The sequence below is a fragment of the Haemaphysalis longicornis genome, unplaced genomic scaffold, assembly GCF_048455015.1.
Source record: "Haemaphysalis longicornis isolate Haplotype H1 unplaced genomic scaffold, Haemaphysalis longicornis Haplotype H1 scaffold_6, whole genome shotgun sequence".
Taxonomy (NCBI): Eukaryota; Metazoa; Arthropoda; class Arachnida; order Ixodida; family Ixodidae; genus Haemaphysalis; species Haemaphysalis longicornis.
Window position 1 is genome coordinate 106423763 of NW_027526407.1, and position 25642 is coordinate 106449404.

At 46.6% G+C, this 25642-nt stretch overlaps 1 long non-coding RNA gene across 1 annotated transcript in view; it reads right to left on the reverse strand.

Moving 5' to 3' along the window:
* The window catches only part of LOC144141859 (uncharacterized), a 40560-nt gene extending 15329 nt beyond the window's left edge, over positions 1-25231 (reverse strand). The window contains exons 1-3 of the long non-coding RNA XR_013316720.1: positions 25085-25231; positions 5269-5408; positions 5133-5197 (exon numbers count right to left, since the gene is read on the reverse strand). This is a non-coding gene — a long non-coding RNA (uncharacterized LOC144141859). The remainder of the gene's footprint in view (positions 1-5132; positions 5198-5268; positions 5409-25084) is intronic.
* Between the last annotated feature and the right edge of the window lie 411 nt (positions 25232-25642).

The window sequence follows — 25642 nt, forward strand, 5'->3', positions numbered from 1 at the left end:
TTCGAAGTTTATTTCATCCCTCTTCCAAATTTGTTTCCCCCAGGTAAGCCCTTCAAGTATCCTACTACATTTCACATGCGCTCCTGCTTATCTCATTTCAGGGCTGTAGTAACTGCTGTAGGCCGCAAGACTTTTCTCCAACACACGTTTCCATGTAAGAGCCACTAGGCGTATGTCCACGTTTACATAAATATAGCCGAATATCGTCTTTGAGCGGAAGGTGCCCACCGGACTCCCGCTTTCCGGCTATTGGGTTTGAATCTTGACGCAAATCCCCGTATTATGTTTCCTTCAATTTTGCCGCTCAGCTCTTTACATAAAGTGTGTCGTGCATCATTATCCTGCGTACCCCCATGAAAAACTTGGCGCAATGCTTCATTGAAGCGTACCACGTTTATAAAGCGAGGCGTTGAGGCCTGTGCGTTTCATTACCTTTCAATGCACCCTCAGGTGTTCCGAAAAGTTACACCTTCTGTTTTTGTGCGTGCGTACTTGCTTGCTTGCGTGCGTCTGCGTTTTTGTGAGTGAGTGAATGCGTGTGTGTGCGTGTGTGTGTGTGTGCGTGCGCGTGTGCGTGTATGCGGCTGTGCCTGTCTGTGCATGTGTGCGCGTGTGTGTGCATGTGTGTGCGTGTGTGTGGGTGTGTGCATGCATGAATGCGTGTGTGTGTATGTGCACGTGCGCGCGTGTTCGTGCGCGTGTGTGCGTGCATGGGCATGTTGGAGTGCGTATACGTGGATGCGTTTGTCTTTGCGTGTGCACGCTGGCCGTGTGCGTGTGTGTGTTTGTCTGGGTTTGTGTGTGTATGCGCGTGTTGCCGTGTGCGTGTGTGTGTATGTGTATGTGTGTATTTACGTGTGCGTGTGACTGTGCGTGTGTGTGTGAGCCTGTGCGTGTGTGTCTGTTTGGGGTGGTTGGCGGCCGTGCGGGCGATTGAGCGTGCGCGTGTTCATATGTGTTGGCGAATGCTTTTTATTGGCCGCTTCTACAGAAAATGGCGCCTGGGGGAGAGGCAAAAAAATGCAACACAACCACCTCTACAACATGTATGTCGTAGTTCTCAATTTGGGATATTTGGCCTCGTGCTATGGCCTCGTGCTATGGAAATGCCAATTGAAAAGCTATGGAAACATCAGTTTGGCCTCGTGCTATGGAAATGGCTTCGCATGTTAGTATACTCCGGCGGTGCAGATGTTTAAATTTACAAAGTCCCGGAAAACCTGCTTGTCTGCGCCAAGGTTCCGGTTCTGTTTCGCTCTACGAACGTGCCCAAACCTGCATCGGGCAAACCTATTGAGAACAAGATTGCATCGAAGAAAACGTTGGCGCAGCATAACTGGTGTTTGATTTTATTTCATTTCATCGATTTCGCCCTCGATCGCAGTCACATTGCAGAGGAGTGTGGGAAAGAAAAAGATATGAGTAGAAGGCCCAGTGCATTTGAAGTGACAAATATGTTGACACTCCTTTTGCATGTTAGCGCCAAAGAAAAGTAGGCGCTGTCGGAATTGCAGTGAATAGATAGACACAGAAAACAGACCGCAAGGGTCATAAAAGTTCAATTACAAGTACTAGTGAATAGCAAATATTACAGCGAACAAGCATCATAAGTACAAATGACAGATCCTGCTGAAGAATAAAATCTCTGATTTTAGCATGAAAGAATTCGTTATCAACAATTGACACCAAATCTGAGGGGAGGCAATTCCACTCATCAGCCGTGCGTGGTATGATTGAATGAAAAAAATGAATAGTGATAACACGTGGTAAGATAGACTTACTAGCATTGTACTCGGCGGGATAAAACGTAGAAGACGCGACTGATAAAATCATGGCTGAATATTTGGTGATGGTAAATTTTACGAGATGGGCATAGCGGAGAAATTTTGCTGCGCAACACCAAGGGAGGGAAAGACAACCTTTTTCTTGACGTTAAGGTACTAGTGCGATGTGCGGTTCGACAAAAGGAACCGTGTAGAATTTTTGATACTAAGTGAAGAGAATTTATCACTTTCCAAATATGTGGTTCCAGACATGTAGCATGTTCGAGTTTTGAGTAAATCAAGGACTTGTACAGAAATAATTTGGTAGCAAGAAGGCTTTTAGGAAAGTTCCATTTTAAGTAGCCGAGTGAGCGATTGGCGTTGTTATTATGCATTTAATGTGTCATTGCTGATTGAGATCGGAAGCGCTATATACACCGATAAATTTATCGCTGGCTACTGGCTTCACACTGATATTGTTAAGAAGGTAATCAGCTGGGGTAGAATTGGTACGGGACCAGCGTATGACGCTACATATATTTACGCTAAGGTTCATCTTCCACGTGGCACACCATTCGGCGATATTGTTAAGATCAGCCCGTAACTGGGAGACGTTAGCACTATCAAACATTTTACGATAGACAACGCAGTCGTCTGCGAATATATGAACAAAAGAGGATGATACACTTCATGGGGAGTTATTACTGTTCTATGTTAAAAAGAGTATAGGTCTTAGGACCGAGCCTTGTGGCACACCTGACGTTAGTGGGGCAAGGGACAACGACACCATTTACACATAGACATTGAGATCGATTGTTTAGGAGTTTTTCAATCCACGTTTACAAAGGCAAATCAATGTTTATACTTCAAAGTTTTATTATCAAAAGGTGAACAACTATTTTATCAAAAGCTTTGGTGAAGTGTAAAAAAATTCAGCCGGCTTGAGATCGACGGTCGGTCAACATGTGCAAGGAATATACTAAAGAATATACTAAATATACTAGTTGGATTACGTCAAAATAATTCTTGACTGAGTCCATGTTGGCACGGTGTAAAAAAGTTGTTGGAGTCTTATATCTGAAAATATTGTACATGGGACCCTTGTAAGAAAAATTGGTCGGTTATTAAAAGGCGAATGCTTCGCGCCGGATTCTTGAATAGGGACCACCTTCGCCATTTGCCTGTCATCTCTATTTCCACCTGGATTTAGGAATTGATGAAAGAATTTTTATTTGAAACTTCATGAAGCCTTTTTGTTTCATTGAGAAGTCTTACACTGATGCAGTCAATACCGCATGAAGAGGACAACTTCAAGGAATCTAACTGTTTAACTATGCCGGCAGGATAATTGTAATGGGTAATATAACAGTGAAGCCAGTTCATAAAACAGCTCGGAACCTACAATGAGCCACAGAAGAGATGTTTACATATACGTAATAAGTAAAGTGGCACAATCGTTGAGTGAAACAGCCGTCGCTTGAGCATCAGTCAAGGAAACCTCATTTGTGTCTATTATTAGCAATAATCCAAAACTCCTTAGGGTTTAGTGCGGGCATTGACGGAAACATGTTCATAAAAAATTGTGTATGCATTGCGGATTGCCTGAATGTACGCATCAGCATCCCTTTGGAAAGCATTCCATTGGTACTCAGACGAATGTTGTTTGGCCGCACGAAATAATCTTTTGTTTTGGGGGGAAAGCTCATTTAGGAAGTCGTTGCACCTTGGTGATTTCGGGTTTTCTGATATTGCCTTGGGCGGAATGCACATGCGCCTGAGTTCCGTCGTTTTATTAGAAAACGCTTTCCATTTATCTTGGACAGAATGTGTCTCAAAGTAAGGCAAATTCTCATCTAAAAAAGCGAAAAGTTGAAGGTTGAAGTTATCAAATTATTTTACATTTGGCGGGGGCCTTGACAGTACTAGCGTCCAAGTAGAAATCCAATAGAGAATGACATGGAAGAACTGATAGGCCGTTGAAACGTTCAGGATTTGTCGTTAAAACTAGGTCAAGAACGTTGGCAGAAGTGTTTGTACTCTTGTAGGATTAGCTATGGTTTCCGTCAACCTTAACATTACGAGACTTCAAGAATGCCTGAAATGGGGAGGAATATGTGGTACAGCCGGAATGCTCGACCGTCCAGTCGATAGACAGGTAGTTAAAGTCGCCTAACAATGTTACAGCGGAAATCGAGTATCGTGTTTTAGTATCGTTAATTGTCATGCAAGTCGTCAAGAAATGAGGCATCAGCATTAGCAGGACAATAAGAAACGCGAGAGATATGTTTCATATTAATTTTCGAAATATAACACCAAACCGAACCACGTCTGGTGGGAATATTCATGCACAACTACTGTAAACGTTCTGAAACAGCCTGCAAAGTGCCACCACCTTGCATTTCGTCGCGATCGCAACTATACCCATTGAAATATGTCTAGGTAGAAAACCCCTCAGAATCACATATACGCGCGCTTAGCCGTGTTTCTCTTAATGCGAAAATATCCGCTTCACACAAACCTACAACGCTGCTCAAGATGTTGTTTCTATTATTTTTGCTCCAGAAATTAGCCAAAATATACGACAATGAACGTGACGGACATCGCACACCGCTTTCCTCAGTTAACTGTTACGATGATTCAAGTGCACTGCGCGACGCACCTGAATGAGGCAAAATGCTTGCTCTAGAGGGTAGAATGGCAGAATCAAAGAAATTCTCTTGTGTATGTGTCGTGAGGTGTGCGCCGGCAAATGTAGCCTCAAGCACTAGCGCTGTTTTGCTGTTAGTAGAGAGTGAGTTGTATTGACATACACTTTAGCGAACCTAATGAACACGGCAATCATACGCATATCACTTTCTGTTGACCGAATATTTTCGTGGCAAAGGCGAAATATAGGTGAGTCAGGTAAGATTTCGGCATATTCCGCTAACTTTTTCCGTGCGACCCTAGTAGAGTTGCAGTAGTACTCACAAACCGATTTATTGCTGACGTAATAGTTCGCAGTTTTGTCCACAATAACTGCTCAAATTAGCTTTTTGGCCATCCACTATTTTAATGGTTTAAGCGGTTGCATATATAGCCCTATAATCGCCCGAGAACCCGAGCAAGCGGTTCTGGATAGCACATTCTTTGCTAGCTTGCATAAAATGCTTCTCGTTATTATAAAACCTTCGTTTATGTTCGGCGTTTTCCATCGCCTTCGGAGATGCGTGTGTTTATATTCGACCTTTTTTGAAAATTGTGTTGATTGAATTGTGATGTATGAATGAACAGATATTTGTTGGAACTTGAATAAACCAGAATTATAAAGGCCTACACTAAAGATTTCGAATGAGACACAAATACGTGAAAGCAAAAAATTAATCTTACCTCGTATATAAATCAACATCTGCGATCGGCGTCTACGTAGTTTTGCGGTGAACTGCTGTGTACAACTGAAACGATAGCGCACCTGTAAAAACCGTAAACTAGGTCTTTAAAAGCCTGTTTAAAAACCACTGCTTACCTCCATGCACCCTTTGTTTCTCTTCTCCTAAATTCAAATTTATTTTTGTAAGCTACTGTGAGTCTATCTGCTTTGCAGCGAATTCCTTCGTCTTCAGGACCTCCTAGATACGTCCACACGTACGGTGCTCTTGAATAAAACTGAAAAAAAGTGAATTAAGGAGATTATTTAAAGGACAATTAGAATTGAGCAGGTATACACGTTTGAAATATTATAAATGCTAGCCTGCACATTTCGTAAATCATGTCGTTGGCGCTGGGAAGTTACAACCATGTTTTAAAGCGAAACTTTATTTAATGTAAAGCATTAGCCATCCAAAAATAGCATACACAAAGCTACTTGAGCATTAACCCAAAATAGCCCAAATTTTTATGAGATATGCATTTTGTAGAAATACGTTTTTACCCTAGTTAGCCGAATATACTGCTAAATTGTGAAGTGTGGAATTCTGGCCGGCAGTTGGTAGCTGTAAAACAAAGGAGATGCGTCATGTACTCTGTAAAGCTGTCATTAGAGCCTTTGAATATTTTCGTTTATACAAACAACATGCCGGGCATTAGTGGTCAGTTTGCGTTGCCAACCACGACACACAGGAGTATTAACCAAAGTTCTTGCGTGCAGCTTTACTTTCGAGAGTTTTAGCTTGGCTTGCACTTAGTAGATGATTTCTTCCGCCCCCACCAGGTCTTTTAAATTAGAATTGTTCCACCGTCTTTAGCTACGTCATTCTACTATATGTTGGCGTCAAAGCTTTAATCGAAACACTGGATGGAGCGTTCACCCTATCTATTAGATATTCGAAATCATTGTATAAACTGTCACTAGTCTTGTTTGTTTAGCTAAGGTTAGCTACTAGGCTTAAGGTCTCTGTAACCCGTACTTGGAAATAAATGCGATGGTATTTAATTTTATGACGGGCCTGCCAGCGTTCGCCGGAAGATCTGGCGGAATAATGACATCATCACGCACGCCAGCACTGCTGGACCGTGGAGAACACTTTTTCCATTGCTTGTGGCGTGATCTATCTCGTACTCTTCTCCTCGCCTGTGCACGTGCGGGCGATTTTCAAGTGCCAAGCAAAGAAAAGCTCAGCTACAGACGCCGTGTTCGCGAAGACGGTTGTACTAGGTTCTATGGCGTTCTAGCTTGGTCCACTTTGGGAGAGTGGTGAAAGCCGGCGCACAAAAAGATCTGTGCCTGCCTGTCATACAGAACTGTCAGAGCAAGTTCGGCCGGCCATGTGGGCTGCAACAGCCGCGTCTTCTAAAAAAAGGGAGATGGGGAGACAGAAGAGCGTCCCTCAGGAAGAAGCGCGGTCTCAAAGCCGCAGCGCCGCTTTTTGAGAACGAATGTGGCGGCTGGGAGGGGCAGAGCTAAACCAATAATTTGGCCTTAACGGCAGCTGCCCTTATTTCAAAAACCATAGTCTTTCTTGCGATACTTCAACCCAGAAATTTTGGTCTGTCTGTCTGTCTGTCTGTCTGTCTGTGTGTCTGTCTGTCTGTGTGTCTATCTGTCTGTCTGTCTGTCTGTCTGTCTGTCTCTCTGTCTATCTGTCTGTCTGTCTGTCTGTCTGTCTGTCTGTCTGTCTCTCTGTCTGTCTGTCTGTCAGTCTGTCTGTCTGTCTGTCTGTCAGTCTGTCTGTCTGTCTGGTTGTCTGTCTGTCTGTCTGTGACTCGATTCAGCCACGCTGCCAAAGTCGATCAAACTCTGCGCAATTGTCTTATATACTCATAGACTAATAGGAACGTCAATGTCTGGTGTCAATGCTCATATTAGTAAACAATGTTGAACAAGAAAAAGACATTACGTGAAGGTATGGGAGAACATCAATACATAAGTGATATTGGCGGTGTCTATGAAACACCTCATGGAGCCTTGGTTTAAGCGATAGCAAATGATATACTACATCTACTGTAGTAAACCCTCGCCTGCTGCTGCCTGCGTTCCTGGTGGCTTTTCAGAAATCGCACGGAAGCAGCAACGAAGGGTTCCAGTATAGGTTTCAAGTTCTGCTTTGAGCGCAAGTAGAGTAGGGCAACGTGGTTCTATAAACGTTTAAGTAGGTAGCCTCGATTGACGTTCGTCTCAACCGTACTACAGCGCTGGCATCCACAACCCTGGCCCGTAGTAGTGGAACGCGGTAAATTTAAATTTACTTGAGCAAAACATTAGTGGGTTTACCTTGGTAAGAACGCAGTATTATGAAAAGCACGAGAGGTGAGCGCGAAAGCAAAGGTAGGCATTTACTTGGCAAATGTGGACAAAGACTATACATTTTTGTAGACATTTGCAACCGAAGGAGCGCATACGCGGCCATTTTTGTTGTAGGACGTAGTACCGGTTTGTTATAAGGCTTCCTCGTGTTTTCAGGTGTTACATTGCTATCGCCTCTGGATACAAGCCTTTCACGGTATGTCTGAAATGTTCATTTAGTTTACGGGTAGTGAGCAAATGCGTCGTAAAATATTTTTCTCCTTTTCTGCGGCGGGAACATGGGCTAGTTAACCTTTTTGTTTAACAGCTTGTTTCCCGTTTATTGAGCTTTCGAGAGGCTTAACATCCATTTTGCTAGCTTTGATGCATACACATCTTGGCCATTTGTCTTTTATATTACTGTGTTTTGTTTTTTTGCAGAAATCTTGAGCCTATTGAGCCTTTTGAAAAAAAAAACAGAGTCACAAACAGTCAACGGCCAATTCTTCGGAACCTTGCGGGCACGTGAAAATGTCCCGAAAACCAGGCTGTCCGGAAAAGGAAATGGACCCCCAAAAGCTCAATTTTTTACTACCCATTGAGTGTGTAGGAGGAAAAAGTAAGGAATGCGCTCCGGAACCATGCTTCGCTTCCGTGCGAGCAGGTCCACCTGAATTTCAGCGAGAGTTGTGCCGCCGTAAGCTGACGATATAGTTGTGACCACTTGCATTAGCTCAGCTTGCCACGGTCGCGCTGCTGCAGTTGACTTGTCGTCACCGTCAATCTTGAACTGCGCAAACACTTTTCCAAAGAGTTCTTCATTCGTGAGCCGAGCGCACAGTTTCAATCTTAGGCCACGTCTGGGACCTCTGAGAGCCTGACCGTGGAGGAAATTTCAGCGCCTGCAGTGCGAAGGTTGTTGATGAGCTGGTCAGTGCCAGACACATGCTAGACTACTCTACCCCCGTGAAGGTTGACTGAGTCACTATTCAACAAGAATCTTGCAAGGCCGGCACCGTTTAAACGCTATAGGAGGAAAAAAACAAGCAAGACGGCGCTACAACACCTCAGTATGCTTGTGAGCCGGTCCGGCTGACGCTCGGATAGTCCGAAAAATCGGACAGCCCTACCCAGCCTTCCGGACATTTTGAGCTTCGTAATACATTGAGTGTATGAGGTGTGTCCTGGTTGTCTCTAGAACCCCGAATACTCGAGCATGTCCGAAAACTGTACGCGTCCCAAAAATACGCCGTCAACTATATTTCGCTTGTAGCTGTCTGGTAAGGTACTCTTTCAATGCTACCGACAAGTATATTTATGATGGCTAATTTCTGCAATTTATTGCTGTTCATTTGTTCCCCAACCAAGACTCCTGAGTTTTACATGCATTGGGACCTGAACCGCTCTGCGAATGGCATTCTGATCTTGTGTTCTGAGCAAATCACGTTTTAGTCCTTCTTTATTTGGTGTACCGTGAACTTTGTTTTGATAGGTTAAGGGTGCTTCCGTTCGTTCACTTTGCCAGAAATTTCTTCTTTATTCATGTATTTTGTCCACACAAAAATATGTGTTCCTTAAAGAGCACTGCCGATAATTCCGCGAATAAAAAAGCCTTCCGGCATTTATTTCGACGACGTTTGTCGCTTCACGTCACTCCTGTGACTGCTTAGAATGCTTGTGCATGGTTACTTTTTTTTGTGGAGCACAGGTTCACCGCAAGAAACTTTACTCATAATGGGAAACAGCACAAAAACAAAATTTGGACAAGAAAGACAACGGGACGAAGCGCTTCGTCCCGTTGTCTTTTTTGTCCAAGTTTTCTTTTTGCGCTGTTTCCCATTATGAACCCATATCAACAAGCCCCACTCGCAGTTCTTCTAAACTTTATTCCCTGAAAAGATTCTGTTTTTTTTTCACTACGTGACATTTGGTTGAGATGCAATTTAAGACTATATTAATATTTCCTTTATGCATATGTTGTGGTTTAAGCTTTCTAGGCACTCTGGGAGCAGTGAGCCAGTGTAATCTTGCTACCAAATGCCGAAACAATTCGTGGTGTTGTCTCGTGCAAAAAACAAATACCGCCAATGAACACTATAGGGCGAAAATTCATTGCTTCCACCCTGCTTCATTAGCTCCGTTAATCACAAGCGTTCCGAAGATAACCTGGCGAGGACCCTGAACAAGTATTTGAGACACTGGAACCCATGAAAGTTTTCAAAAGGTGGGACGATGAAAAAACTCTTCGGCCTGTGTTTTTATGTAGCCGGCACTAGTTCAAAGACTACGAGATCTGACTGATAACCTGTACGCAACCTAAATATGAATTCTCGAAACTTTTAATAGCTACCACGAAAAAGGAACAACCAGAATTGTTGCCCTAAATCAGCGCTCAATACTACTACAAAAAGGTTTTGGATAAGAAATTTGTTCCCGTGCCGCCGCTTACTAGACGGAAAAGAAGAGAGACAGAGAGAAAACGTCTTTATTTGTCCGGCAGATATGACGTGGCCTAACGTCCCGCTGGACGGTCCCTTGCCATCAGCTACCTATTCACACCCAGCATCCGAGGACACAGTGCTTTCGGCCGCTGACACTCGAGGGCTTCCAACACTTGCTGGATGGCCTTACGCTGGGCGTCGTAGTCCTTGCTAACTACCGCACGGGCCAGGTGCGGTGGTAACGTTTCTGTAGTACCTTCTTTCACGTTACAGTTCAACAGGATGTGAGCCATCTTGGCTCTCTCCTTCTCACACACCGCACACATGTTACTGGGATAGACTTCCGGGCATACGTGCTTGGCTATCACTGGTATCCAAACCGCGTGCGCTTGTAGCTGTCGCAGCGTTACCGCTTCTTACCTGGTGAGCTTATGAGGGGGTTGCGGAAAAACCAGCCTGCTATCCCGATACCATTTCAGAGTATCTTTGTACAAGGTGAGCGGTATCACCTCGTCGTCGTCCGTCCCCATAGGTCGGGGGTCCGAGCTTACGCCGCGACTGGTGAGTGCGCGCGCCGCTCGGTACGCCTCTTCGTTGCGGTTCTCGCCCGTGCAGACCGGGCCGACGTGTGCGGGAACCATTTCACCGTCACCGGCAGCCGCCTGAATTGTAGGGCCCCGCACACCCTCACTGCGCTGGGGGACAAGTTGTCTGTAACGTAGTTCATCATCGCCGTTCGCGAATCACTAATCACTGTAGAGCACTTCGGGTTCACAAGCGCCAGCGCAATGTCCAGCTCCTTGGCCTGATCCGAGCTCCGCGCCCGAACGCTGCCCGTCGTGTACAGCTCCCCGGAGGTAGCCGTGACCACGACCGCTGCGTACGTACCCGGCCGGTCTGTCTGGATACTTGGCCACTTCCACGTAGTAGGCGCCGGTGTCCGACGCATGCGTCGCCGTGAGAACTTTTCCCCTCGCGAGCCTTCGTTCTTGATTGACGTCGGGATGCATGTGCTTGGGCATGGGCGGCAACTGCAGTTGGCGGAGCAACCCACACGGCAGCGATGCCCGACTCCCTTCACCTTGCAACCCCTGTCCACGATAGCCTATCCTTTTCCGTATCGAGCGTGCTATTCTCGTCTGCGCTAATCTCGCTAGCTGCGCTGTGCGCTGAGCTTCGGCAATTTTGTTTAACGTATTGCGCACCCCTAGCTCCAGGAGTCTTTCTGTGTTCGTGTGCGTATACAGCCCTAGCGCTGCCTTGTACGTTTTGCGTATTATCGCGTCTAACTTCTGGCGCTCCGCCGCCTTCCAATCGTGAAACGCCGCAACGTAAGCCACGTCGATGACCGCAACCGACTGCACGAGCCTGAGGAGGCTTGCCTCCTTCATGCCAAAGTGCCGGGTGGACACCTTCCTGATGAGCCGAATGGCCATCGCCACTTTGGTATCCAGCTTCTTGATCGTAAGTTCGTTGTGTCTGAGTGCGTCAATGTGCAGGCCCCGCACTCGTAGTGATTTGACGTGCGGGATGGCCATCCCGTCATTCGTCTTCGAATTGAGGTCCGGCTCGGTTGCTCCGCTCCTGCTCCTCCTGCGCCGCGGGATGATCAGGAGCTCTGACTTTGCCGGCGAGCACACCAGCCCCGTTCATCTCAATTGATCCTCGATCTCGTCGGTCGCTCGTTGCAACGCAGCCTTGATGTGGCCGTCATTACCTCCCGTCACCCAGAGCGTTATGTCGTCGGCGTAGATGGTGTATTTGACGTTCGGGAGGCCTTCGAGTCCCTCGGCCACCCCGATCATCACCATGTTGAAGAGTATGGGTGATACACCGACCCCTGCGGTGTACCCACGCTGCCCATTGTCTTGTTGGGGAGATCCATGTCCCCGGCCACGATCGTCGTCGTTCGTTCGGTGAGGAAGTCCCTGATGTATGCAAACGTTCGCCGTCCCATGTTCAGACGGGACACTTGCTCAAGTATTGCCGAATGGTGAACCCGGTCAAACGCACTTTGTACTTCCAAGCCCAGCACTATACGGTTGTCCATGGAGCGAGTCGGTTGGTCAATCACCTCGTGCTTGATCAATAACATGGCGTCTTGGGTGCTCAACTTGGCTCGGAAACCCAGCATCGTGTCCGGGTACAGCCCTTCCTCCTCGAGGTACGACTGCCACCGATTGAGTAGCACGTGCTCCAACACTTTGCCCACACAGGACGTTAGCGAGATCGGCCTCAGGTTCTCGATGTGCGGTGGCTTCCCCGGCTTCGGAACAAGCACCATCCTCACCTCCTTCCATTTCTTGAGCAACTTGCCGGCACGCACTTGCCTTTAAATAAATGTTCGTTGTTGTTGCACGCCAGCACTCGTTGTAGTATCACGTCAGCGCCGTGACGGCCGCGTCGTTGAGGTTGCGGAGAGGCTTGTTCGTCACCTTGTCGGATCCGCCGCCAACCTGCAGTTGATCGGCTGGAGCACCGCGCGGACTTCCCACTATTCGATGTCCTCGTCGAGGCGGGCGTTGTCCGTGCCCGCGTAGTACGGGAGGTGGTCCGGCGGGGTGGACGGGAGGTATTTGTTGTTCAGGCGTCGGCGGACCTCCGACTCACTGAGCTCTTGCTTCGCCTTTTGCAGTGTACGGGCGACGACGTGGTGCTGCGTCCCCTTGGTCTTGGTCTCGTCCAGCAAGTGGCGCAGCAGCTGCCAGGTGCGACTCTTGTGTATCTGACCGTCAGCCTCCTGACAGACGGCGTTCCCCTGCTGTCTTCAGAGTACGGCGCTATGTTTCTTCATCTCCCGAATAAGCTGAGCCACCCTCTTTCGGAGCATGCGATTGTGTCGTTGTTGCTTCCACCTGTCGCGTACGGAATTCCTCGCTTCGAGGAGGTGCGCGAGCCGACTGTCGGCCTGAGTGGCCGTGTCGCCCAGCTCGACTTCCGTGGTGGCCATTCGCGCCGCCTCGTTGAGGGCCTGCGTCTACTTGTCAATATCGTCAATCCGTTCTGGGATCCCGCCCAGGACCTCGCGATACGCGTTCCCATCCGGAATGCACTGCGCTCTGGGTGCCGGCGCCCTGGATTTCAGCGGTACGACGATCTCCAAGATGCAATGGTCGCTGCCTAGCGTCTCGTCCGTATTCCGCCATTGCACCCCGGCTCTTGCGCCGGCCGTCTTGCAAAACGCCAGGTCGGGGTTGGTGTCCCGCTGTACCGACGTGCCGTGCCTCGTGTATGCCGCCGGGACGTTGAGCAACTGGTATCCAGCGTCCGTGGTCTCCGCGAACAGGCTTCGCCCCTTCGCCGTCGTCTTCGGGTACCCCCACGCGGTGTGTGCAGCGTTGAAGTCTCCGCACATCAGTGCGCCGTTGTCTCCAGCCAACTGGTTCACCTTGTGCACGAGGGTCCTGAACTTTTGCTGGTAGTGCTTCGGATTGCTGTAGATGTTGATCACGAACGTGCTCTCTTTCCTTCTCCTACCCGTGACAATCTCGACCGCTCGGTACTCGATGGCGCTATTGCTCAGTAGTGCGTGCCCGAAGTAGGTGATCCCCTTCTTCACCAGGGTACACACTCCCTACCCCGTTCTCTTCCCAATCGCTCACGTGCTGGGTGGGCTGGCGCACGAGCGGTACCCCGCCATGTTCGGGGGAGCCTCGCTGTGCGTCTGTTGCCGTAATATAACATCCGACCGTCGGGTGAGTTGCCCAATGTACTGTTGTAGTGATGCCCTTTTGCCTTGCAGTCCGTTCGAATTCTATTGCAAAACCACGAGCTCTCACCTGGGGGCTATTGCTGCCCTGGCCATACTGGTCGTAGGTTAGGTTCTGGATATTGTGCTCCTGTGCTCAGTCTCGCGATAGCCGCTTGCATCTGCACCAGCGTCCCCTGCATCGCCTGGAACATCTGCTCGAACTTGGTGAGGGGGACAACGATGTCGGCCGTCGTGGCTTCCAGCGCCGCCAGCCTTGGGTTCGTTGACTCCTCGAATCTTTCAAAGCGCTCTTCAATCTTGTCGAGTCGTTCCTCCACTCTTTGGATTCTCCTGTCGATCATTCGCGTTTCGATAGCTCGCCTCTTGACCCGTGGTCCGGGCCCATCCATCGGGACCTCCTCCTCCGTCGTCTCCTCAGCCGGCGACTTGGTCTTTACTTCAATCACGGGTGCTTGTGCTCTCCGCTGGTTAACGAGGAGCATATCCAGCTTCCTGTTCATTTCCAACATTCGTGCGTCCTGATCAGCAATACGCTTCTTCAGGCGCTCATTCTCGTTCCTGAGCTTGAGCATCTCCGGGCTGGATTGTGGTGGACTCGCCACTTGTTTAGGCACTGCCTTCTGCTCTGGTACCTGTGGGCTGGCTACGTCGGCCCACGCCACGCGTTCTTTCGATTTGGCCCCTCTGCCTGAGCTGCGGTGTTTGATGCGCGAAAACATTTCCCCGCATTTCCCCGAGGTGAAGAATGTGAAAGTGCGAATGCAGGAGTTCAATTTGCGCGGTTCGGTAATGTTCGCGATGGAGAGATCACACACACACACACACACACAACTACAAAGAAAGAAAGGTGCATTTATTCACAGACACCTATTTGTGTTGTCGTTGTACTTGATTGCTAGAGCGGATCTCAGCTTTGAAATTGCGTGTCAGTACTCCTTTAAGCGGGTGCATTAGCCCTTCTCACGCCCGATTCCTGGCCAATCCCCCACGTGGGTATGTGCCATGCACAGACACCTATTTGTGTTGTCGTTGTACTTGATTGCTAGAACGGATCTCAGCTTTGAAATTTCGTGTCAGTACTCCTTTAAGCGGGTGCATTAGCCCTTCTCACGCCCGATTCCTGGCCAATCCCCCACGTGGGTATGTGCCATGTCAGCGGCCAGGCAGCGCGCGCCCATCTCCCCCCGTTGCCAAGGAAGACGAGGAGATTTCTGGCCAATCCCCCACGTGGGTATGTGCCATGTCAGCGGCCAGGCAGCGCGCGCCCATCTCCCCCCGTTGCCAAGGAAGACGAGGAGCGCGCGCACCCGCAGCTGTTGCTATGTGGACGGACGGCGGTCAACGGAATTCAGGGTCGCTTATAAAGTGTATTCGCACTTAAAAAGCGTCCAAATATTCCTCTTAGGTACCGCTGCAATCGATAACACTCCGGGGAACTGCTCAAAATCGCACCACCGGCAAATTTGCACTTTACTCCGAATCTTGTGACGAAGTTGTTGTTGCAACGGATACACTGCGTGGAATGGTCTGCGACGATGTGCGTAAAAAACTGCGGAAACTGTTCTTGACGACGCCGCTGGCCCAAGTCGCTTTATTCACAGAGGTTATTCGAGAAGACCTTCAACAAGCTCGAATGATATCTACCCTAATGAAAACACCTACGCAGTCTGAGGCGCTGACCCACACGCCTGGTTGTCCCTGTAAGAACCCTGCTGCATTTTGTAGGCAGGAATCAGCGCACTACCTCCATCCCCTTCCGAGCGTGCTACGAAATGCCGCGCGAAACGTAACCCCAGAGAAGGCACACATATGACCAAGGCCTGATTGTCGTCCGCTGTGCTGCAACGCCAGAGGAGGTGGTCACATCTACCGTGCCTGCCCCTACAAACACATGTACATTTGAGGTTCCTGCATTGATGAACCACCCCGCTGGCCTTAAGCGCGCGTCTCATATTGAGTAACACTTCCCTCACAACAACCAAGGTGCAGAGCTCTTGAACAGATCAGCGCTACCTTACCTACACAGGATTCATGGCCCGTACTACATTTGTGAGGGCGTGCCATTCTAATCTCTGTCGTTTCCGCCATGCAGTCGGAGCGTGGTGGATGACCGGCAAGCAGATTAGCTGCTTTGTTCTTCACAAGAGAGCGCCAAGAGAAAACGCTAACTAGTTTCCCCGCATGGCGAACGATATACAACACAAATACCGGGTGGAGTTCACGGGAAGAGAAGCGCGCTTTGTTCAGTCCCCATTGTCGACTGACAAAAACAGCAAGAGGGTGGAAGTTTTGCTCACAAAGGGCCATTGTTGTGTTGCTTTGAGGGTTTTGCACAGGACCCGAACAACTTACAGACGCCCAAACGAACTTTCCCGGTCCCGTGATATGCAGCGCACGCTGCGTCTGAGGCGCCGTCTTCATGCACAGTCACGCCTTAACACGTCCTCAATAAAGTCTGGTTGTTCCGCATTTTGCAAATGCCACAAGCATAAACAGTCCCCTCCAAACGTCCTTGCAACAGACACGATTCCGCTTAACGTAGCTTGTTCCAGGAACGTGGCTTTCTGAGCACGAGATCGCGCGTTCGATTCCCGGCCGCGGAGGCCGGTTTTCTGATGGATACGAAAAGCAAAAGCGCCCGTGTGTACGAGATTTCTGCGCACGTTAAAGATCCCCATGTGGTTAAAATTAATCCGGAGCCCACCACTACGACCCGCCTCCAAGCGTGAAAGGAGCGTGGCTTTCGCGCAAAGCGAAAAAAGTTTCCCCGCACTGCACCAAACTCCACGCGCACACGCACACGGTAGCGGCTCAGTGAATAGCACCACCGCTTGCAGCGCCCGGACGCCCAGCGCTAGAGTGGCTATCAGGCCCAATCACGGCGATAAATACAAGCCACGTCGTCTACGTGACGTGACCCACGAACTCAGCTGTACCACAAAGATTATGCCCTCAATCAACTGTGAGGGGGCCGCTGAAGAAATACGATGCCTACACAAATATGCAATTCAAAAACAGTGACGTTCAATCTACTGTTTTCCATCCACGGGTTTTACGTAGTACCCCTGAACGAAAGAAAACTGGAACTGGAACGAAACCTGGCGATTGTTCGCACATACCCACACCATAAAGCCATCTCTTCAGCCCATAATGTAACGAGTAAATCGTGCCTAAAAAAAAACGGCACTACTTTCTCTGCTGCATTCGTAATATTTCTGACTGATTCAGCGACGTAATTTTTATAGTACAATTTTCCCCAAAGATGATGCTATAATTGATTTCAGGAGAAGACTATTAGTTCCTCCGAAGAAACTGTTTCCCAAACAACGTGTGAAGTCAAAAGATTGCCCATAATACTGTTGTAGGGCCTTCCTCTGCAAACCGAATGAAAGCCGTAGACTGTAAAGGTACCGTTGCTAGTACCGCCATTACCTCACTTCCATTTCTCCTGCGGCTTCGGGACATCCTTTCGCAGTAAAAATTGCTTCCTTCCTTACTTCCGTAAGGAGTCAATGCAGCTTGCTTCGCAACCACGTTGGCTCCGTCGCAAGAGGCATTGCACGTTTGAAGCAGTGAAAAATTGCATATCTTGAAGGAAAGCTTTACTAACCTAGTCGAGACACCCATCACCTTCTCCATCAAATTGCCCTTCAATTTGACCGCAGCTGCGCCAATGTATTGGCAACACATATTGTGATTCAACACATATTGAAAAGCGGCAGCTTTTCGCATTCTGCCGATCCAGCTGTATCGCCAGCTGACAACGTCACTCTCCGCGGCCGTGGCTTACTATAGCGCTTCGCTTGCCTACTCAGTGCGAGCTTGTCGCGATGGAGGAAAGCGACACCAGGCTCTCTGCTATGAGCACGGGGCGAAAGCCGGAGGCTTTCAGCCGTCATCGGCAAGCGGCGTCTGGCCTGTTACAACCCTGCAAGCTGCTTTACTGGAGATTGTACGGAATGCCAAAGGAGTGAACCTAGCATCGGACACTAAGGCCGAGCGAGCAGTTCGGCTCCCAAACTAGAAGGCATACTTGGGCCACGACAAAAGGCGCAGCAGTCATACCTTAAGTATACAATCGTTTTATACTAAACTATAATAATAACACCTAAATCAAAGGTTAATCAACAGACAACAAGACAACCAGCCAAAGCCATGACTTCGCCTTGCATATTCAAGCTTAGCTGAGTGAAGAAATAGCAGTTTTGCACTAAAAAAATTTAGGGAGGACAGTGAGCATTTAAACAAAGGCAAATTCTAGAAGCACTTGAAGTATTCGCTGTCGCTGACTTTAAAAACGTGCCGTGTGAAGGCTTCAAGACTTCTCTCCTAGTGGATGTGAAGATGGTGCTACCGCAATAAAAACAAGAAGGTTAATGGCTTGGTGCGGGGGTACAGCGAATGTTTTTCGCCGAATTACAAGTTAAGACACATTCCTTGGCCGAGCAACGAATCATCATCGAATATAGAGCTCGAAATCGGCGTAACACACCTACCCGGGTGTATTCACACGAGCTGTGAAGGCTCTGTTCTCTCCCAGTTGTGATTGTGAAGAAACAAAACAGCACACGGAGGTTTTGCGTTGAGTTCGAACAACTCACCAAAATCACAAAACAAATGACTGGCACCCCCTACGAACTATTGACGACGCCTTTTATCACCTCTGCCACGGGATGTACTGCTATTCAATATACAGTGTGTCGCAGCTGGGATGGATCAAGTGGATCAAACAAACAAGGGTGTTACTCGAAGAAAACCACGCGTATAACGTTTCTAGGGTCCTTTGAGTAGCAGCCTGAAAGTGTTTTTTTAAAATGACACAATCATAAATAATTATCGAACTCGTGAAGTAGTCTCATAATCACTCAAGTGTCATTGAGACACTTGTAGGTACCCACGTAAGGAATCTAAGCTCGGTATTTTCATCGACGAAGTAATTTCTTACTCATTTATTTTGACCTATAAGAAACCTGCTCGGTACATGCAAAATAACTCGTTGTGGTGCTGCGGTCCTGATCATAAAGCAGTGCTCTCAAACAAGCTGCGTCGGAGTTAGCTGGAATGAACTGAAGAAAAAAATTAAGAAGGTATTGCTATCGAGTTTTTGCCTTATTTGTCCCACGTCCGAAAAACTTGCGGTTGTTGCTTTTTCCTGCAAGCTCTTTTCCAGGTGGGGTGCGGTCTTTTCAGACGTCAAACAGGCAAAGTATGCGCTTTCGATCAGCTTTCTTGAGGACGCTGGTTTATGATGCGGGCCGCAGCACCCTCACGTAATATTTTTTTATAATTCGCGGGGTCTTCTATTAGTCAGAATAACTGAGTACAAATATGTTTCGTCGAAGAAAATACCGTAGTGAGATTTCACCAGTGGGTACCGATAAGTGTCTCGTTGACACTTTGATGAGACTAGGACAGTACTTCTTGATTCAGATAAATGATTAGAAATAATAAATTTAAGCTCATTGCAAAAAATACTGGCCGTTACTCCACTGCACCACAAACATTATGTCCTAGGTTTTGTTTAGGTAACTACACTGCTCTTTTTAAAAATATTGCTGCATAATAGCTGGGTTAGCTAGCTAATCTATACCTCCTACTTGCAAATAGTGAAGGAGAGACACCGACAGAAGGCTGATCCTAAGCTGTTCTTGCCGGTTTAAACTGACACACCTGCTTGATCTACCTCGACAACGTTCTAGTGTTCAAGTAGAATTTTGGAAAACATCTTGCAGACTCAGAGTCTATCATGAAGGCCATCCTGATGTTAGGGCTTACACTGCAGGCGCAAACCTTCCACTTCAACGACGGTGAATCTACACATTTGAAAATTACGGGAAAAAAAAATTGCAGACTTGACTGATACGGCAAACATTTCTGCAGTAGCGAAATTTTGAATGCGGAACAAGGTGAAGCTCCTGCGTCGTTCCTCATGCTATGGGCGTACTTTCTGTTTTTTGCGTGGATAGCAGAGCCACTCCCGATTTGCAAAGTATAGCAGCATTTTCTCCTCGGAAGATGCCCATGAGGAAGCATTTTATGAGCTGCAACAACTCCGCCGAAACCTTGTTGTGCCCGCAAATTTTCACGAAAACGCGAAAACCGAAACTCACACTGAAGGCAGTGATTTGGGCATTGCTGTTATCCTTGTCCAAAAACTAACGCGCTGAAACACTTATTGGCCTATGCTACCCGCAATCCGCGAAATGAAGTGAAGACAACTAAGGTTTTGGTAGAGTGCCTCACTATCGTATCGGTTTTTTCTGAGCAACCCGCATAGGGGTGTGGCCGAGCGTTCAAGGCATTGACAGACAAGCGTGCGCTGTACTCGCTTGCCAAATAAAAGACCCCTCTGGCTTCCTAGCGTTAGAAATACTCCGCATCCAAGAATTGCTTGTAACCGTCGTTTACAAACCCAACAAAAACGATTCTGAAACCACACGCATCTTGCACGCACACCTATTCCCACCTCTACCGGGCTTTGATGAAAGAGGGCTTTTTGTTGAAAACGTGGCGAACAGCAAACTAACCGCTCCGTTGCGCGCCAAGTTCGAGTGCGTGCCATAATCAAATGTTTTGAAGGGCACCATTGCTGCGCCGAGGTATTTCCGGCAAAACGTGCTAGCTTTGGACATCAAACACTCCGTATACGTGAAAACAATGCGCAAAAATCTCCCCGTGAAGGTAGTTGGAAGATGAAGCTGTACACGACACCCACAACAATCACCCGCGTGACGTCCCCTAAATTCACACACATGGTTATACACAAAGTTCAACCTGCGACAAGTGAAACGCGCATAATTACACTCTCCATCACTTCACAGAGCTATTCGTAGCATAGAATATATCAATGCATGATTCATGAACGATAGTTGTTTAAGTTGTATTGGTGAGGTACATCAGTGGAAACTTTTTTATAAAATTAAACGAAACTCAAAGCCTGTGTAAGACAATCTCACTTCTCGTTCGTCTCTGTTCCTCCGACGGAGGCGACGACATCGGCAGTACAGACAAGTAAGTGAGAGGCTATACGTCGGTACGAGTTTTCTTTAATTTTTATATCCCCTAGCCCACGTCCAAGGCCCGCACACGGCCGCTACATGTGCCGCGTACTGAGCACACAGCGGCGCGAGAGGTCGCGGGGCGCTATAATGTGGCATCAATTGAGAACGAAGATGTGCTCGATGACTGCACCACCTGTCTTGCCTGCCTCCTCTTGGGCTTGTAGGTCAGTGGGTAAGAAAACAGGCTCTTACACGCCGCGGAGGCTCAGTGGCTAAGGCGTTGTGCTGCTGAAAACGAGGTCGCGGGTTCGATTCGCGGCCGCGGCGGCCGCTTTTCTGATGGAGGCGAAAAGCCAAAACGCCCATGTGTACGAGACTTCGGCGCACGTTAAAGATCCCCAGGTGGTCAAAATTAATCCGGAGCCTTCCACTACGGCGAACATCATCGCCTGCGTTGCGTCGATGGGTTAAAACCCCATAATCAATGAAATTAAATCAGGCTCTCACTCCGTTTCTTATCGTAAACCGTTCACTCAGCTTGGCCGTGTCCGCGAATCTTTTGCTGTTTGCGACTAGTGCGTTGCCGCCTTTATTTCGCAGTACTTCCCATTACGATGTGAAAGAGAAAGGGGCGCTGCCTTGCACTGGCTTCCCCACATTGTTTTTCTCTAATCTTCAATGCTCCTAAACTAAATGAATTTTTCTATTCAGGCGAAAATAGTGAATAAGTGAAGTAACGCTGTGGTATTTATTTCGGCGAAGCCTCATCTGTCTACGCCGGATTTCTGACCACTTCTCGACATTGGTGAATTTTAAGGTTCTTTCAGGAGCCAAAGTTCGCTCAACTTATCTGTAGCTCATAGGTGATCTTTAATATTTACGGACAATTTTACCCAATACTCAGCCGTAATTGCATCTTCAATACAAGGACGTCCTCAGAGAGTATCTGAAAAAGTATTCTCAAAATGTATTTTTTTCTTTATTCACACACCGTTACGACGCCTGTAAAAACTTGGATGCAACGTAGTGGATTCTTACCGCTTATTCGGCAGGTCTCGTCTCAGTTGACGTTTAGTGATAACAGATCTGAGTTTTGCAGTTCACAGAAATGCTGTTTATTCTGGGATTTTTTCCCCACACTCACGCAACAAATGGATATAATGCCCTTCCTAATTCTTTTTTAATTTGGGTCCGCTGCTGAAACGCTGTCTAAGGCACTTGCTCTAACTGGTCTACATTATCTGGCTACAGTGGAATAGGCAATAGGCATTGGCAGCAACCTACACAAACAAAGTCGTTTTTCCGAGAAACTGTGGGCTTGTACATAGGGAGTTTATTTTACATACCAAAGACGTGACTAGTGCCCCCTTCTGAACGCTTTTGCTCAGTGTTTCTTTATTTGGGATTTGCTCAATTTTGTATACTCTCTTTTCTCCTAGACTATCCAAAGTCCTCGTAGTGTAGTTACATTTGACAGCATTTTTTTATGCTACGAAGAAAAGAAAGTGATGCTTTATACTGTTGCGGTGTCCTAGCGTTCTGGAAGGGCTTGGTTCAAGGCTCAATCAACCAATAATTGCCCTTTTTTATTTTTATCGCTACCAGACACTCGAACTTTTACTGAGAATATCCAGAGTGTGCACTCCTGCAACTTGGACACTTTATTACGATGCTCTACAAGCTTTTCGCCCGGTAATAATTGCCACCGTGTTTGGTTCATGTGATTTCGTCATGGCGAGCTAGATTGCCACGGCTCTATCAACGGTGTTTCAAACACACTCGAATTTAGAATTGAAGCTCGACGCTGTGACCTAATAGAAGCAACTCTCGGTGCCTCCGGCAGATTCAAATCGCAGAATATCAAAGTAATTTCTTCTGTCAGAATTGTATTTTGTTCTTTTTTCATTGGAATTGTATGAAAGCGTTCCTGGGCCTTTTTGCGTCACATTTGTTCATTAGTAATTGAAATGTATCATTCGAATAACGTTAAGCGTGCGATGTAGAATTACAGTGAAAAGTATCTCAACTAACTTTGTTTCGATGACGTTTTTCCTATATATACATTTTTGTTTATTTTAAGTGGAAGTTACCAGTTCACACTATCTTGGTCAAGTATTCTTTTCATTCAGTATTTTTATACATTTTGCTAACAATAGCTGAGGATTTGATGACTACGTCCCTGGTCTCCAATAATGGGCCTCCATGCGATGCTTGACACTTAAGTCCTTGTGCACTCCTGTGGTGACCCTCTCCTTGAATCCAGCGCCTCGATGGCAGCATCTATCGGCAAATGTCTAGCTAGCAGGCGGCGTCAATCACCACAGAAGAAAGCAACTTTGTTACTCCTTCCGGTAGTTTTTGCAAGCCCTCCAATACCTCCTATATTAGGGTATTTTAACAGACCGCTTGCAGACGAATAATTGCATTTTTTAACCCGCTATTACCTACGTTGCATAAGTTCCCTGCCTCAACTCCCCTAATAACTCCCCTCTAATGTGTTTCATGTAACCCGCGTTTAGCAATACTCCTACCACGTGTGAACGACCAGCATTAATCGGACTTCCTCCCGGATCGCTGGCACAAACAATACAGAATGAATGTATATCCGCGCTATGGATGCATTTCTTACAAAAAAGGTCGTGTTAGCGAGGAAAAAACTATTCCACAATATGTAGGGAACTACATTTTTGTACGTACATAGTACAACCTGCTAGAGAAGTAAGAAAAAGCCGCGTGGATTGGCGCTTGAACAATCCTGATTCACATGAGCGAATATATTTTACACAGTTGAAAGGTGTGTCCAAAGAAAACAGCTGGCACATCTTTCATAACCTTTCGGTAAATATGGTCCATGGCCAAGCGCCTTTTTCTTGCCCTTTATTACAGCCTTAATAAAATATATTTTAGACTGGCCATGCATATCCGCTATTTTTAGGTAACAGTATTATTTTATTTTTCAATTTCTAAAAGTCGTGCTCTGTGCCTATTTTTCTGTAGGAAAGAGTACCTGTTTTAACAGGTACCCTGGAAATAGGGGCTTTAATTAGGGCACTAGTATGGGCTCCAATACAAAGATCAGGCTTTTATAGTAATTAGTTTGGTGCAGCAATATGGATTGAGCGGATCTTTCTCATCCGCGTAAGGTATACAAATTTTCGCTTAAAAGCAGTCACCATTGGTGACTAGCTCACAGCATCATAAAAGGTGGTTGACCGTTTACTGTTTACCAGACGGTATTGTACGTGTTGATCGACAATGTTTTGTTACGTCTATACTACCCCATTACATTTCATGTGTAGTCACACTGAGAGGTTCCGGAGAGACAACAAAATAAGGTATTGAATGTATTTGATGTGTGGAAAAAATGGGCCTCAATCTAAGAAAGTAAATCGTGGCTTCTATCAACTTCAACAAATTGTCATGTCTATAAAAAATGGTTCATTCCTCGAACTCAGACTTATTAAAGTGAGTTGTCAAATTGCAACCTTCCACACTTATCCAATATATCTGAATATTATTTTTCCTAAATTTGCGAAAATACGCAATAGAATGTAGATATATAAGTACACGATTTATATTACCCCGACTGCTCTTTTCTTGGCCGCGATCAAATCGGGTGAATTCCTGCCAACAAAGGGGCTGACACTAATCAGATATGGTCTTTCTGTTTACTCGTTTTTTTTACGACTATTGCTGAAGAAGTTGCGAAGTATTGCTGAAAGCGCCTATAATCTAGTGTATATTGTGCACAGCATGGTTTCCTGGGGCAATTTACATTCGTTATCATGGAGGGGAACATACCAAGAAAACGATCGTCCTCGACCTGTTTTTTCGCACTTGCCGTATTTTCCCGAAAATGAAGAAACAATACTTGATTTCACTAGACTGGATTAAGATATAACCGGATGGACCACAAAGGACCGCACCAACTTACTGCACTATACTGCCGCTGTTAAGAACGAGGTGTTTTTCACAACTTAAAACGAATTTCATTTGCGAAACCTAACGTACGTCTCATGGATGCATAGAGACGTCCGGTACGTGAAGGAATAAAAAAAAACATTTAGAGAATAGGGATTAAGTGGTCCGCTACTCGGGAGTGGAGCCTAACTATACGAACCACCTGTTTACTACGAACGCCACTCTTTCAAATGAAAGCTCACACTATGCTACGAGCAAGCACATACCCCTAACATGTTATTGCTGTGAAGAACAGTGACTGTATATGCTCTCAACCCTGTTCTTATTCAACATTGAGTATGTTAGAAACCATAATAAACAATAAAATAAAACATGTCGACGACACAAAAACGTGACTTGCATGCAAAAATAGGTTTTAAAAATTTTAGTTAATGCAGCTAAAATTCCCTAAAGCTTGCAAAATTTCGATGCATATCACCTATTTTGTAGACGTTCATTATTCGCTTACATTTTGAAGTAATATTGCCCAGACATGATCAACTTACTCTTTTAAAGTTGCGTCTAGTACCACATTCCGCAGATAGCAATAACAAAAAACCAATTGCGAGGGTGCTTACAAAGCTGACAAAAAACTTATAAACCATTACTTTTTCAACATGTGCCTCTGGCCAGATAATACTTCCCTTTGCTGGTGAACGTTTTTGGGCCGTACAGTGTATTTTGTTTTGTATTTTGCGGTTCTGACAAAGGGGCTTCTTTTCACAATAGAAGACGAACAGCTTTTGTTCCGGATTGAGTATTTTGATGGCAATCTTTTCTTGTTCAGATCCGTTTTTATTTTGAAGAACCGCAATATCTGCAAGACGAAACAGAGAAATCTATTGTTTTAAAGAAACCCAACTGCCATGTTTTAGTTTACCAGGCTTATTTACTGTTGAAGTCAACAGCGCTTTCACCAAACCAATCGTATAACAATGTTTAAGCCATATTATAAAACACAGAAACAAATCAGGCTTATTCAAGGCAGTAATCAACTTACAGTAATATAGCCGCTTGTAATATTCAAAAAATAAGAGCAGCAATTGATGGGAATATTTTTTCCC